This window comes from Xiphophorus maculatus, chromosome 13, assembly GCF_002775205.1.
Source record: "Xiphophorus maculatus strain JP 163 A chromosome 13, X_maculatus-5.0-male, whole genome shotgun sequence".
Lineage (NCBI taxonomy): Eukaryota > Metazoa > Chordata > Actinopteri > Cyprinodontiformes > Poeciliidae > Xiphophorus > Xiphophorus maculatus.
Window position 1 is genome coordinate 26,344,376 of NC_036455.1, and position 14,991 is coordinate 26,359,366.

The 14,991-nt window shown below is 39.5% G+C and overlaps 1 protein-coding gene across 1 annotated transcript in view; it reads right to left on the reverse strand.

The window, feature by feature from the left end:
* Nucleotides 1-2,216, reverse strand: part of rarb (retinoic acid receptor beta) — a 146,195-nt gene extending 143,979 nt beyond the window's left edge. The window contains exon 1 of the mRNA XM_023345136.1: nucleotides 1,932-2,216. The gene's annotated coding sequence lies outside the window, so the exon portion shown is untranslated. The remainder of the gene's footprint in view (nucleotides 1-1,931) is intronic.
* Between the last annotated feature and the right edge of the window lie 12,775 nt (nucleotides 2,217-14,991).

The following is a 14,991-nucleotide window of genomic DNA, read 5'->3' on the forward strand; positions in this document are numbered from 1 at the left end:
TAAAAATATGACAAATATGTGTGAGATCATCAGGCCAGCCTTCCTTTTCAGGAGAAGATGTTTATGTTTTATTTTTCTGTTTCCTGGAAAACACATTTCATCCCCTTTAGGGTGGATCCACAGCCCTGTTCGGTCCGCTTTAATCAAACTCTGGCTTGTTTGCTTGGGGAAGTGTGAAGGAATCCAACTCTGGTGCCCGTGCCAAATAACTTCTTCTGAAGACTGGTCTGACCATGTAAACAGTAAAACTGTCACTTTCTGTAAAAAAAAATCTGAGCATTGGGATCAGGCTGAATGTTGCTTTGATATATTTTACTGAAAAATCTCCGAGGTGAGGCAGAGAAGCAGCGATGTGTCTGCTGAAGCTGCCCCTCCAGGAGCAGATGCAGGGTCTCTCCTTATCCCTGAGAGCATTTTGCCACCTACTGACAGAAAGTGGAAATCACATGGCTAGTTGCTGGGCCCATCCATCCTCAGCTTCTGGTTTCTGTACGGTGGAACAAAGTCCACTATGATGGGAAAGTTGTTTTTTTGGTTGTTTTTTTTGTTTTTGCAGAAATAGTTTTTACAAAAGTAGAAAATGGCACAAATCTTATAACTTTCACACTTGATAAAACAAAAAACTTTTTTATGGATTTAATAAACCACTTTAATTTGAACAAAAGGTTCAACATGAAGGTCCTGGAGAAATATTGCAATTAGAGTTAAGCTTTTTATCAATATAAGTTCCCTTCAGGATATTGCGTCTTAGATCTTCCTTTTTGATATCTTTGAAGTCATTAATATTAAATCATGTAGCTGCAGTCCTTATTGCCAGCTGCAGCACCGCCGCTGTGAGAAGTGTTGCTTTTAACATCACCGCCAAGGATTTCACGCAGAAGTAAGTCACAGAAAATATCAAACCGGGCATCATCTGAAACACAACCTGCCACTAACTTTGAAGATCCAACTGACGGCATGTTCTTCCATCACGGCTCCACCTCCAGCCCTGATGGCATTTCACAGAGGACAAAGCTGCAGCGTGCATACAAGTGGGTTAATTAAAAAGACTCAGGAGTCAATCAGAGAACATTTACATACCAGGGAGCTCTTTCACTGTGCAGGGTTCAGAGTGAGAAAACATCAAAGGGGTTTAAACTGCGGGCATGAAAAGCATGGGAAATGAGCTTTGAGAAGGAAGAAGGCTGCAGGAGGAGGTGGGGGTGGAGAAGGGACTCGTTGTGTCTCAGGTAGACTTCAGATTCCCTCCAGCAGCATGAGGAAGAAGACCTCAAACACTCAGTGCTTGTCCCTTGTTGTCCTCTCTGTTTGTGCATCTTACAGCTTGCAGACTGACTAATAATGCAGCTTTACCATCACAGCTGCAGCTGACATGAATGTATTTTTTTTTTAGAAATGAAACTATTTTCCATTTGAGGAATAAGAACGTGTCGGCCACAGTGAGATGCTCTGAGCTGGATGGTGTCAGATCTGCTCTGACACCAACTTACAGGTGTAGCTGATATCGTAGTCATAATTATATGTTGCATCATAATCTGTAACAAGATTCAGATCTTCTTCACTTTGAATGGAGGTAGAGATGCAGTCTGGATTCTGCATGAATCAAAGAAGCATCGATACCTGACAACAGCTGGCACGCTGGTCAGCTCTGGGCTGCAACAGGTAGCCTGACAGGTGTCATCACAAACAGTCACAACAATCATCAGACACACTGATCCACTGATCCATCCTCACTGGTTCCCTTCCACCAAAACTCACCTAAAACGCCAGAATGTATGAAACCAGTCTTAATTATCTCATGCTCACCTGCTGCAAATTTTACACAACTTTCTGAAGGTTTTATCTCTTTTTTTTTCTAAATTGCACACATCAATAATGCTACAAATGACGGCGAAATTTCATAAACATCTGAAAGCATGCAGAAAACTTACCCGCGACTTTGTCTTGACGTCCGCGTTTGAGACGTGCGTCGTTTTTGGAGGTTAGTTTTCGGGAGACAAATCTTTTTTTCTCCCCGGCATGAGAGCGAGTGGAGAGGACAGGAGAGCAGCTGTTAGGTCCTCCCATGCAGGCAGCCGAGGCAGAGGTGAAGTCCTTCAGTTACCGGCGGACCGAGCCGCAGCTCAAAGCCGGAGATTGTATTCCTAACGGGCGCGTTACCGCAGCGTGGCGAACACAGGGTCTCACCCAGCGTGATGGGAGCGCGGGTTAAACTGACACCGTTAACCGCGTGACACCAGCCTACACACTCACACGCACGCGTGCAAAGCGCTGCTCATCCGCCGCAAGACTGATTGGGGCGAACCTATAAATCTATAATCAATTTATGAAGTGGATAGATAGATAGATAGATAGATAGATAGATAGATAGATAGATAGATAGATAGATAGATAGATAGATAGATAGATAGATAGATAGATAGATAGATAGATAGATAGATAGATAGATAGATAGATAGATAGATAGATAGATAGATAGATAGATAGATAGATAGATAGATAGATAGATAGATAGATAGATAGATAGATATTCATCATCGGTTGACTTTATTAGAAGTTGGCTGGTTCAGTTGAGCTGTAGTCTAAGATTCTGCCTATACAATATTGACCAGTTTGTATTTTGCCTGCATCACATTGTAAGATTTTTATGTTGATTTTTGACCCAATCTTCCCTTTCCACAATCTTAAGGACACTCTGATTATCCTGGTGTGTTAGGATTGATCTACTCTGCTCCAAAGGACATCAGGTCCGCTCCAACTTCACCATGTTGGATTGTTTGAAATTTGTGTTCACTAAAGACAAAGGAGGATGCAGCCTGGTGAAGTGTGTCATGTGGCCTGTACACCATCAATGCTGGCATCTGTACCACTTCACTCATTCTGAATAACATTTCTGCTGTCATCTGTGCATCTCTGCTGTAGCAGTTTTTATTGTCACTAATTGTCTGTCTTTATGCTCAGACATGAACATTTAGTTGTTGTTTTTTTACCGCAGGTCTTTTGTGGGCTCTAGTGTCCCTTAAATGACAGTGGGCTGACAGGAAACGGGGAAGGAGAGGGGGGAAGACATGCGGCAAATATCGTCGGGTCTGGGAGTCGAACCCGCGACGGCCGCGTCGAGGACTCAAGGCCTCCAAATATGGGTCGCGCTAACCACTATGCCACCACGGCACGCCCCATTTAGTACATTTTTAAATTAACCAACTACGTTGCACATTCTATTGGACTGGAGTACACATTTATTCATGTTAAGATTTTGCTGTTACTGTACAGTGTTTTTATTCAGCTCTTATATATCTTACATTCTATATTTGTGAGAGTCTACATGCTTTGATAGTCTTTGCTGCTGTTGTACAGAAATGCCCCCACTGCAGGACGATAAATGATATTTGTGTTTAATGTAACTTCAGCTAAAACAATTCACTCTTGATCCTCTCCATTCCTGCCACCTGTGCTGCTGCCCTGTACAAACTCCTGCTCTGCACTCACTCAGTTCTCTGTTGTAAACCAAGATCACAGCCTTTGAGGGTTCATGACTGATATTGTGATTGTGTACCTGATATGATTTCTGCCTCCTGATCGTCACCTTTGCCTGTTTTCTGACTCGATTTCTGCCTGTTCCTTCAACGCCTGCTTCAAGTCTTTGAATTCAGAATGTTGCGCCACGCATATTGGATGTTTCTGCCTGCTACCTGTCCTGTGTTCCACCTGGACTGTTTGCCCGACCACTGGTCAAATTACGGATACATTGATCATTCCACTGGTAAAGTCAGATCATTGCAGCAGTTAGTGTAACAAGCTGAACTGGCGGTTGGAGTGAAACAATCCCCGATAAACTGACATGTTCTTCTCTGACTCTCTCTCTGTCAAAACTCCAGATTGTGACCTGAAGCAGCAGCCCCATTCCTGCTGGCACATACTCATGATTGTGGTTAGTAAAGATTGTTTAACAGACCCAAAACAAAAGTGTTTCTGCCTAGGGTCCAGAACACCCTAAGAACCTTACAAATTCAACTTATAACAGTTTATTGGGAAAATATCAGTATCAGCGTGATACTGGCAAAGTCAGCCTGAGTATCAGAAAGTCAGACTGGTTCAGTCATGATCCAAACAAAAAGAGGTTAGCATGAATCAAATCCTATATGGAAGATATTTTCCTGGGTTTTAACATTTCATTAAACAGTCATCATAGAACTATGTTCACCTTTTAAACATTTGAACTGGAGCAACAATCAGTCAAAGACTTGGTCACTAGCTAGTATTGGCCCTTCCCCCTAAGTGTCTAGTCATGGCAACAGGACATTATGATGGTGTCTACACTGTTTCACTGGTTCATCCTGCTGATGACAGTGGAATGTACACTTTGAGTCACAAACAATGAGAAACCTGTTCACAGTCTAACAAATATTTCCTCTTCTCCAGATCAGATATACATCCAGACTCATCATTTACTGTTAGTAGCCTTCCAGATGGAGAATAACATTATGACATTTCTTTTGACATTGGTAATAATTATATGACTTGTTGTTATAATACAGTGCTGTGAAAATATATTTTCCCCCTTACAGATTACTTCTGTTCCAATCTGTTTTGTCGTGCTTTAATTTTCCATTAGGTACATTTTAATATAAGACAAAAAACTCTTTATAAAATTAGTTCACTTATTAAGAAAAAAAGCTGTGTTGACTAAGAATCTCCACATTTTTGAGCATCCTGTGGTCGTACTAGTCAAGCAAGTCCAATGCATGTGTAGTTTCCTAAATATAGGAGCCATAAGCTTGACGCTCTCCATCTTTTCCCTTCAGTCCACTTGATGATGAAAAAACGACAACCAAAAAAAGGACTGGATCCTCTTAATATGGTTTACTTCAGAAATAATAATAAAAACGGTACAAAGGTTACCTTTCCACGAAAAATAAAGAGAAACGACAATTTAAAAGGAAAGAGAGTGAGGTCAAAAAACTGTGTGGCTCCACTCCAACTGCCCAACAGACTCTGGTTAGCCACACCCTAAAATCCTTAATTCCAATTAGATATGCAAATTTGCAAGACATTAGTGTATCCAAATATAGTAAATTACTATGCAATAGATCCAACTAGTTAACATCTTTATCCAAATACACAAATTATAATAAGAAATAGGAACATAACTTATCCTAAAGTCTGAATGAACAAAAACTGAATTTAGGCTTCTACAGCATGGAAGTCTCACCTCAAAGTTTTCCAGCACTTAAAAGATCAAAATAATGTCACAACTGGCTTGGATGAGAGACTCTTGATGTGGATATTTGATTTATGTGAAACATTTGTGGCCAAATAATGGGGGTTTTTTTCAGATGAAAATGTTATGCTCATTAACAATCTGAAGCATTGTTTCTATTGGACTAAAGTTTATCTAAGGTAACATGAAATAATACTGTTTTTCTCAGATAATTGCCAGTCCCTCTAAGTTTCAAAGACCAATCTAGAGGTGAGTAATGCTGCTTTTTTTTTGGCATCGTTCTGATGCCATATAAATATCAGGCCAGTAATTCCGATATTGATACTGATACTTTTCATTTAGGATTGATGTATCATCAAACTCCTGATCTCCAGGTCATTGTTAGGTTCATTGTTTTCTTAGAAATATTTTTATTGAAATCTAGGATAGAATTCAGATAACGTTTATAGCTATCTACAAAATACTTTTATAAAATAATAACATGTATTGTGTGCATTTTTCTAAATAAACAAAGTGCAAAAACTTTTCATTCGAGAGCAAATCAAGACAATGTCTGTTTTAAGGTTGAGAAACTACAATTCAAAATAAAATGAAATTTCAAGAGGGAACTTGAAACTAAAACATTGATCTTATCACATTAGTATCAATCTGACACTAATACTGACGTGGTATTGATATTTTAGATCAATTCACTCAACTCTACTTCAAACAATTGTTTTCTTTGTGCTGAAAGACAAGCAGACGGGCCAGCCATTATACTGCTACCTTGTGACATCCTAATGTAGTCCATGCCACACTCTTCTCATTCAGCGGGAAAAAGATTATAATGTTATCAGCACTAAGGGCTGAGTGGGCATTCTTCTTCTTGAAGATATTATCTGTGTCTTCCTCAGCAGACAGTCAGAGAAAGAGAAGAGTGATGGCAGGAAGGAGGAAGGAAACTCCTCTTTTTGACACCATATCAACTGAGTGCTCCTTATCGCTTCTATTTGCTGCTGAGCCAGACGATTACCAGGCTGCCTTTATTCTTGCGACTCTGACACTCAATTATTCTCATACTCCTCCTCACTCTGTTAGCACTCAGTACTCAGAGACACGGAGAAGCTGACCCAACACTGGAGAAAATTCACAAGAGTTGTAAGAAAAACCCACTTCTGGCCTTCAGCATCAGATAACAGCTTGTGTAGCATAAAAACATCAAACCAGATTAAATCTTTCCTGTTTTAGATCATTTAGGATCACCTAATAATTTGGTCAAACTGATGAGGTTTTTCTATTTTTCCTTCAAATTCAAAAGTTTAGCCTCTCTGGTATTATAAATAGCATTAGAGTCAGAGTGATTGTCTCAACTGAATGTATACCTGCGGATGTATTTCAAGGCCACGCCTCAAACCTATTGCTTGACTGTGGAAAATTGATTCCTGAGAGTCAGCCAGAATCTCAGGAAAATAACTGGACTTCCAACATCATACTGATCAGGAAGGAAAGGAGTTCTGGGTTCTGGTTGCAATATTTAAAACAATCCTAGAAGAGAGGAAGATGTCATAAATTAAAGCAAGATTAACAAAGACAGATTATAATTTGAAAATTGCCTTTAAGTTAGGGATACATATAAATTATCAATGTATGATTAATTGTTGAATAATGCTTTTATTGGAGTAAAATGTATTCCATTCATTTGACTAATAACTTAGATCAGGGGAGGACAATCCTGGTCCTCAAAGGCCGGTGTCCTGCAACTCTTAGATCCCTGGTCCAACACACTTGAATCTAATGGCTGAATCACCTCCTAAGAGCAATCCAGTTCTCCAGATATTGACTTCATTATTTGACTCAGGTGTTTTGAAGTAGAGATACATCTGAAAGTTGCAGGACACCGGCCCTCCAGGCCTGGAGTTGCCCACCTCTGACTTAGATGGATCTTCTTTTAGTGTTGTAGTGTGGCCTCCATCAAGATGTGGGATTCAAAATGTTCTTTATGTGGTTCAGTTTTGGAATGTATTTGACAGGCTCCTTAAAACTGCAGTTTGTAACTTTTATGATTTTTTTTTTTTTACATATTTGTTAAAAGTGTCAGTATGTCATGAAAGTATGGAAAGATGCAGATAATCTGTGAAAAAAATCGAATTCCTTTGTCTTCTCCCAGTGATCACAATGATGACTGGAAACAACCAATCAGAGCCAGGAGGAGGGTCTTCGTGCTGTCAATCAATCTTGTATATATGTTGCTTAACCTCCACCCCTGGTTCAGCAACACGTGGTGAAGCTTCACCCCAATAGCAGAGTCTGTCATGAAGGCTCAGGTTAGCAGCGTCAACTTCTCAACCAAACCTGATTGGTTTGCTACAAAGGCGAGAATGTGAACACAGAAAACTGGAGGGGATAACGCAGAAAAATCGTAACATGATTAAAGAAATACAGGATGTTAATAAGCATAGTGAAGGCTGTCAGGAGTTAATGCATTTCATGGGGCCAGGTTTTAACTTTTTATTTTTTGAGAGCAAACATAACCACCTGTTTAAAGGCACTGTACTTAGAAGGTGGCTGAACTGAAAACACGACAAACAGCCCAACGTGTCGCTCTGACCACTGATTGTTGGGACTGGCTGGACAACAAAGAGCTTAATCCTTAACTTTAATGTTACTCTATCTTTTTACATCTCTGTTCATGGGGAATTAAGTGTTTCACATATTTAATTCTTTTTTACTTTTTTATATTCTAAAACCTAATAGGTTCCTGCATTGATATATTTTGTAGATAAAATATAACAATATATATAATATAACTATATTAATTAAAAATACATGAAAAAATTGAATAAAATAATAGTCATACATGTTGTAGAAAGCCCTTCTTGAAATAAGAGAAAAGCAAGGTCTTTAAGAAAATGGCCGCATCCAATTGGAAATAGATACAAAGATGATGTAAAAAAACAAACTTGCATCACATTTGCCGAAAATGAATACACAAATGTGATTAATGATCAGTTATTTATCTATAAAACTCTCTTATCTGTCCAGTTTTGTTTTGTCCATTAATGTGGAAATAAAACAGGCTATAAACAGTTGAGCTTAACAGTATTTAAGTATCCTAAAGAACTACAAAACTCAAGTAATACACAATCTAGACAAAAAATTCACCAAATGTGTGATAAAAGAGTGTCCAGATTGATCTTTTTCTTCTAATAAAGGCAACTAGGCAATGATTTGGGTCTTCATTAGCTTTCCAGGTTTATTGTTTTGGGAGCTGTTTAATCAGTAGGTTTGCTCCAATCTATCTTCCTCTTGTCTGTGCCTAGTTATCAAAGTTGAGTCAGTTTACCAGAAGTAAATTAAGCCATCTATATTTGCTGGACAGTCCAATGTGTGATAGTGTGTTATTTCTCCCAGATGTCCAGGCTGACAGTGTTAAACAAATAACCACATATAATCCGTATCATGTTCAGATCTGATACCAAAGGCCATGGATGACCTCATCAGAAAAAGAGAATTGAGATCTCGGTCTTTGGGACAGCTCGTTTGTCTGAACTTACCATGATGTGAACTTCGATTGTTTCTGCAAACACAGCCACCTCAGTTCCCGTAGACCAAGATGCTCTCGCCCTTCCTTTTAAACTGTTGTCGTTGATCGTGTTCAATTTTCCTTTCCTCAGAACTTCTCTTGGTAAAAATGTAACAGATTCCTGACTCCCTCTTTTGTTCCTGAGAATTCAGTCCTTAATATCAAAAAAAGAGGGGAAAAAATTCCCTTTTTAACTTGATCATACAGAAATGATCATGGCATCTTGTGGCGAGGTGGAAAACGTTATGAATTTCTGTTGTAATGAGCGATGGCTGGCAGGACGGGTCAAGGGAAAAGCTGTTTAGCTGTGATCCTTGAATGAACCTTTGCAGATAAACGTGAAAAGATTGAGGTAGTTTATCTAAACCGTCCACATTCCTCATTCAGCATCAGATTCAGGCGGATCATACATTTCCTTCCCCTCTGAGATGCTTTTAGCTTTACCTGAGCTCCTTGCTCACCTTCCACAATGATCCAGGTAAGGGATATTGTTCAAAGCTTTTTGCTGAGAACAACACCTCTCTGCAGATGGATGATTGTCGGGGCTGGGCCTATGGAGTGTGATTTCTTATCTCTGTCAGCAGTCACTGGGTTTACAATCCATCTGGGTTTGCTGAGGAGGTCAAACTGAGGGCAGCATGGGAAACAATAGCACAGGAAAGATAATGACACAATACAGCAGAGTCTCCTGAAAATGGCTTGGATATGGTGTGGGGGAATCCTGTTACAGAAATTTGAACAACTACTCCCTCTAGTGGTTAAACAACTGAGGTGGTTCCATCAAAGATGCAACGTTCTCATGTTCAGAAACCTCAGATTGAGATATTGTAAATGCAAATTTCACATAAAAAACACTCAATGCCTGCCAACCAAGTGTTGATAAGGCTCACGAGGAAAAACAAAGAAAGTTACTAGACCAAAGAACTATAGCAACAAGGAAAAAACAAATGACCTGTTACTTTTACAGTTCTGGATCAATGAACAAAACAGTTCGGCTGTCAGCAGCTGTAGAATCCTAGTTTAAACCAAAACTAGGATTCTCTTGGTTCAAACTAGGATTCTACCCCTGTTGCTGGGGCAGAATCCTAGTTCATCAGTTATTCAGTAGAGAAGTTCGTTTGGATCGGCGGTGTAAACCGATCACCACCGCCTCACTAGACGATTGGTGATCGGTTCACATGAAAGCATATCTGTTAGAATCATTTACCCTGCAAATATGTGTTGGACTGTTTTAGAGGCATTTCTGCACTGATTGGATTGTGTGTCTTGTTTGATGTGAAAAACTCATAGGCTTTCTTGTAGTTAATTCTGGCGGTACATGGTTGGTATGTCTGGTGTTGTATTCCTAGCTGACCGAGCTGTCAAATAGTAGGTTGGCTCTTCTGGTAGCACTCCTGGTTTCCTTTTACATGTCGATCATGTATTGACCCACATGCTTGTTCATCTTTGCTATAAGGCCCAACAGAAGCTTTTATATGGCCCAGAGCCGTGTCATTGGTTGGTAGTTGTTTAGAAGGCCCATTTCTGATCAGCACTGCCCAGCCTAGGGTCAGCCACTCTGGGTTGTTTCCATTGATGAACAGCTGGTTCATCATGCTGCCAGGCATTCAGGGAGAGCTGTCAGCTTTGTATGGATCATGCCAGGATGTGGCTCAGTCTAACACCTGCTCTGGGAGATTGCTTGTGGTCAGCTTTCAGCTCCAGGAGTCAAGGGGAATTGGTGCCATGTAATGCCTCTTTCGCCAATGTGCTCCTCGGGTATTGTTCAGTCGTAGCTCTGAGTGGTTCTGATCTCATCTTATTAACCTGCCACAGAAAGTACACTTCAGATGGTGCTATAGAGAACATCCCGTTTATTCTCTGGCTTCCTCTTCTACAGTGTACCTCTTGATGATGCACAGGAAAAGACACACTATTTCTAAATTTTAAATAAATACAGAATGTCATGCCCTTTTGATTTCAGGGTAAATTGCAGCTGTTCTGTGAAGAATTATACAAAGGCAACCTGCATAACTCTTGGATACATAAGAGTTACTTCAACATGCACAAGAAAGGGATGGAAGTGCTTGTCACTGTAGTATAGTTGAAATAAAATTGCACAACTTTTCAGCAGTGATTAGGGCGCGAAGAGGTGAAGCACATGACCCATACAGAGGCCTCAGTCACAGCTGTCAAAGGTTCGAGTCCCGGTCCACTGACTTTTGCCACATGTTTTTGTCTTCACAATCCACTTTCCTGTCAATCTACAGTGATATAAAGGCCACTAGAGCCAAAAGTCCCATCCCTTCCAGTACTAATTAGTGTCATGCAAAGGCTGCATTTCACTTAGTTTTAAGGGCTTGTTAACACTAACATTACAGGTACATTTCAAAAAATGAAATCTCTGAAAAGTTCCATATTTTTTGTCTCTCATTTCAGAAAGTGAAACTTGTACATTTTATAGATTCATGGCAGTAAAATAAACAGATGACAGTCTGTCACAGGGACTCTCAGATCCAGGCCTCCTGCAAGTTTTAGATATGTCTCTGAGTCATTAGCAGGATTCTGGAGGGCCTGCCTGCACTAAGGAGGTCATTCAGATTGTGGACTGAAGTATGTTGCACCAGGAACACATCTAAAAGTTGCAGAACACTACAACAGACCCTCAAGGTCTGGAGTTGAGGACCCCTGGCCTATCATATTTGTGACTTGTCTTTACTTCTGTGTTCTGATTAGCTTGTTTAAGCAAACATGGTTGTACCTAGTTGACAGCAGCCTAAACTGCACACACAATTATCCAAGTTGGGATTTTCAGCTTTTACAAGTTGATCAGACTTCTACTGCCTTGTTGTCCAGAATTATGATTTAATCTTGTCTGACAAGCAGCAACGCAGCACCTGTTCTTGCCTAGGAAAGTTCCTAGACAGAAGCAGTAGTTGTTCGTGAAAATCCCCCAAATTCTTGAATGGATTTTATTTGACAATCTCCTCAAGACTGAGGTGCTCCCTGTTGCTGGTGCAGCTTTTCCTACCACACATTTTGCTTCCACTCAACTTTCTATGAATATGCCTGGATAGAGAACTCTGAACAAATAGTTTCCTTAGAAACAACCTATTGTGCCTTTGTCTCTGGCTGTCACTGACCTTCTTAACATCTGTCCAGTCAACAGTCTTCCCCTTGATTGTGTCCCACTGACCCAGACTAAGAGCATTTAAAGGCTCAGGAAACCTTTGTAGCAGATTTAAGTTAATAAGCTGGTTAGGGTGTGACAACATGAGTTTACACTATTTCATTATTCCACAGCATTCCTATTTTCTGAAACAGTGAATTTTGGATTTTCATTATCTATAAGCCATCACCATCAAAATTACAAGAAATAAACACTTGGGATATATAATTTTGTATAATTAATATATATGTGAAGCATCAGTTTGACTTTTGGAAATGAGCAACAAAAAATATAAAACTCTTATGATCACTTTTTTTTCTACCCCTGTTAGAGTTGCAGTTTTGACATACGACCACTTGGTGGTAGCAGTGGTGTGTGTTTTTTCTGTTACACATTGGGACCACAAAACTTTCATTCTGTGTGAAAAAAAACATAAAACTAATGCTTCTTTTAATAATGTAATGTTGTTTTCTGGAAGAATATCAATGATAACCAGTCACTATTATCAGTATTTATGCTCAACCTTGAGAGTGCAGGAATATAATTGTACCTGGAGATAATGAGGGCTTGGATTCAAACCATTCTTAACAAGCAGAACTTGTGGACTTGTTACAGTGTCGCTGTTGGATAACACTCTGGTTTTTGTTTCAGGCATGTTTACAGCCTCTGCATTTGAACTTGGAACCATTAAGGAAATAACTGGGACAGGTGCCAAGGCTCAGTCCCAAACTCCACATGAGCAGACCCAGGTCCAAAACATGGTGTTTCTAGAGTCTCATGGTGAAAAGCTCATAATGAAAAATAGAATTTAAAAAGAAAAAGCTCATATGATCAACAAATTAGCGCTAAGTTACTGTGAAGTTATATTTGCCCACAGATTTATTGAAGCATTTTTGGATAGAGCAAAATCCTCAAACAGATTAAAAGGATTCTTGTGATCTTGATCCAAAATGGTGTCTGTTCTCCACAACAGTACAAGTGGACTAGCAGATCTCTACAGCACCACCAGGTGGGTCCATATAACGTTGCAATAATCTATGTTTCTACCATACCCACAAAACCTAGAATGTCTACCTTCATCCACAGGATTCCCTCGTGCGGTCAGCCTCCCCTCTCTCTCCTGTTCCTCCCCAGATCTCATCCCCATGTTCTGTCCTCCCTCTGCTGTAACCACATCCCAATTCTCTGCATCTCCTCCGTCCTGCTAATGCAAAGTAAGAACACAAGCAATGAACCGTATCATTCATGTATAATCTTCTCATCTCCACAGATCATTTCCAGAGTTTTGCATTGCTCTCTGCTTGCATAGTGTGTCATCTTATCATTCAGACTGTTCAGCAAATCTTTCCTTAACGTCAGCTGCTGCTCCTTGCTGTCTCAGAGGTAACTGATTAAGCATGGCACAGATCCTATGAAAAACACCTTCAGTTTAATATTTGACTATAAATGGAAAATCTTGACCAAGTGTAATGTTTATTCTCCTGCATTGCTCTTTCTAGGATGAAGAGCTTTCCTTGAAGATGATTGTTGAGAGGAAATGTGAGTTTTCATTGTGCCGCCTTGTTTTGCTGTGCAGTTTGATCAGTGCTGCTTCCCATGTTTGTTGTAACATTAGTTAAGTTTCTATTCACCATAAAATTGCACAAATTGAGATTACAAAAATAATAATAAATATGCTTAGTGGAAACACACCAATTAAAAAAAAACTTGATAAAAAGTTGTTGAGAGACATCTTTTGTAAAACTGCAGAAGACAATAGGAAGTAGTAGGAGGATGATGTTTTTTTCTGTTTTTTTACAGCATCACAGTTCATAAAAAGTTTTGTGTCATTCCAACATGTTGAATCTGTAAAATCACCAACTACAATTTCCCCAAAATGCTGCATATGTAGCCACGCCCCAAGTTGGTCTTGGGGCGTGGCCTGAATAAGACACCGACATCTCCTCTGATTGGCTGATAGATGATGGTGACACCATGAATGAATAATGAATATATCTCAGGTAACTGTTTACCTTCGTGACCTATGATCTATCGTGTGAACGAGGTTATTCAGGTGTGATTTTAATTTCATTTTTCATCTAATGGAAACACCGCAACTACAAACTTGAGTTTTTCAACATTAGCAGAATATAGACAAGGATTGGTGCACATTTGTAATAGAAACACAGTTAGCATGGTCATGCTTGCACCCTATCGCCTGTAGGATTCAAGTAATATTTGAAATTCTGATAAAGAAAGTTTCATTGTCTTCTGTCTAGCACTTCTTAGCCTGGTTTAATTCTAAGCAGGAGAGAATCTAAAGGGGGGCAAAGGAAGGCTACTACCCTCCCTACAGCATATCTGGGTCTCCTCCTCCCTCCAAATTTTTTCCCCTTTCCCCCTTCAGCAGGTCATCACAACATTGCTGATTCATTAAGTTATTTACAACCCCTCTTAAGAGTGTTGCACTAAGTAGTTTGTCTGAGGAGCTACCAGGACCACAGGGGCTGTTGGAACTTCCAGGGTCCCTCTTCCTACTAAGAAAATCAGCGTCAGTAACAGAGCTTAAATGTAGATTTGGTGAAATCTGGGAGAGGGGGCCCAGGTTAACTGGTAGAGTTAAAAAACAATCACTGATAATTGCTTATTATTATTTGCTGATATGTATTAGTGAACAAACTGAGCTTCAACACAACGATTACTGATGCCATCAGATTGTAGCCATGGTAACACAACAATCAAACTATGAAGATGATTCTTTGCACTTTTACTTCCTAATTAAATTCTAAATGTATAATTTTATCTTTTTAACTCTGCTGAAACAATTAAATCAAATTTAATAACATTAACAATCTCAATAAACAAATGCTAAAATTTTGGATCTAAGTTAAACTTCTGTGTTTCCAAACTTTTGTTTTTTGGAGGGCTTTTTAAATTAGGAATAACATTAGTGGACGTTTTCATCTGTAACCACCAAATTTTGACTTCTAAATGTATTGTTCTGTTCTTCTTTTGTTGTTGTTGTTTTTTTATAACATTCTGTTTTCCATTTTTTTTGACTCAGTATTTGCTTAAGCTCAG